Source organism: Ursus maritimus, unplaced genomic scaffold, assembly GCF_017311325.1.
Source record: "Ursus maritimus isolate PB19 unplaced genomic scaffold, ASM1731132v1 scaffold_18, whole genome shotgun sequence".
Taxonomy (NCBI): Eukaryota; Metazoa; Chordata; class Mammalia; order Carnivora; family Ursidae; genus Ursus; species Ursus maritimus.
In genome coordinates this window covers 41,835,527-41,837,201 of record NW_024424230.1, presented here as the reverse complement: position 1 = coordinate 41,837,201, position 1,675 = coordinate 41,835,527, and the positions used below count along the sequence as shown (strand labels likewise).

General features: G+C 38.4%; 1 pseudogene; it reads right to left on the bottom strand.

Annotated features, from left to right (window-relative positions):
• Positions 1-650: 650 nt before the first annotated feature.
• LOC103663215 lies at positions 651-1,402 on the bottom strand (annotated as a pseudogene).
• Between the last annotated feature and the right edge of the window lie 273 nt (positions 1,403-1,675).

Sequence of the window (1,675 nt, the reverse complement as noted above, 5' to 3'; positions counted from 1 at the left end):
AGTATCCTTCCTGGAAGTCACCACCTCTGGACTGATTGTCCTCTAGGACAACTGTTTTGCAACCGTTGTCTTAGGATTTGCCTTCACCATGTTCCTATTAGTTTCTTTTGTGTATTTCTTGTATTGGATTCTGTGCTTTCTGTGCTGTCTATGTCTACCTTAGTTTAATTATTTCAACTGTAGTCAATTAATTATTTTAACTGTAGTAAATTAACTATTTTAACTGTAGTAAATCTTCCAGTTAACTTTTTACTGATAATGGATCAGAAGAGAGATTTTTTGAGGCCTTTATACATCAAAAATGTTATTGTTCATCCTTCACAAGTGACTAGCAGTCTGCATAGAAAATTCTAATTTGAGATCATTTTCCCTTACAATTTTAAAGGCATTACACCATTGCTATAGGTAACAGTGATTTGGATATAAAGCCCATGGGAATTCTGTATCCTGATCCTTTATTGGTTACCTGTTTCCTCTCACTTTCTCTCTTTCTTTTTTTTTTCTTTTGAAGACAAATCAAAGTTTATTGTACAAAATTAAGGCCTTCATATTTCATAGTCCACTAATGCAAAACAAAGACTTGGTATTGTTTTAAACCATTCACAAAAATTTAACCTCTCCCTCACCCCCAACTAGTAAAATGGCCCAACCAAATGTTATCGAAACAAACAGTATAAATAACACCAACTCCTATAAAGACCACTATCTCGAATGTGATTTCTTGGCACAGCTGATCTTCATGGCGTGGTACGGTGTGATTTTAAATTCCTGCAAAGCATCTCAGCAATTCCAGCCTGTTGATCATTTTCAAATTCCATGAAAGCAATGTCATGCCTCCAGGTACCAAAAAGACTTCCTTGAAACCAGGAAACTGATTACACAGCATGGATCACATCATCTCATTAGTCTCTTCTGAGAAACTATTAAGGAATAAAATACAGTGTGGAGCGTAACCAGGGACCTAAGGATCTGGTGTTCAATTTCCTTGGGTATTTGCTGCATTTGGTGTTTCTTGATCAGGCTTTTTGTGTGAAGTTGTTGCAGAGAGTTCTACAGTTTTCGCTTTTTTCTTTCCCTTGTACTTTTTCAGCAGAAGTGCCACAGACTTTAGATATTGTAACAGAATCTGGATTTTCATTCGTTTACCATAAAATGGAAATCCTTGTAACTGTCTGAAGGCATTTGTGGGTGATGCCAGTTCCTTAAAAATAACAAAGTCTTGCCCCCTCATATTCACAGCCTTTAAAGCTACAATATCTACCACGTGGCCAAATTGAGAAAACAGGGCTTCTAGGGAGCTCTCCAATTCTTCTTTTTTAATTTTGTCATTCATATTGTTGATATCAATTATATGATTTGGTCTGATATCCATATTTTGGATTCAAATGTTCAAATAGCCTGAGGCCCATGGTGGTCCCTCAAGAACTGAAATCCCCTCTTCTTCTTCTTTTTTTTTTTTTTAAGATTTTATTTATTTATTAGACAGAGATAGAGACAGCCAGCAAGAGAGGGAACACAAGCAGGGTGAGTGGGAGAGGAAGAAGCAGGCTCACAGCGGAGGAGCCCGATGTGGGGCTCGATCCCATAATGCCGGGATCACGCCCTGAGCCGAAGGCAGACGCCCAACCATTGTGCCACCCAGGCACCCCCCCTCTTCACTTTCTTAAGGCCATTA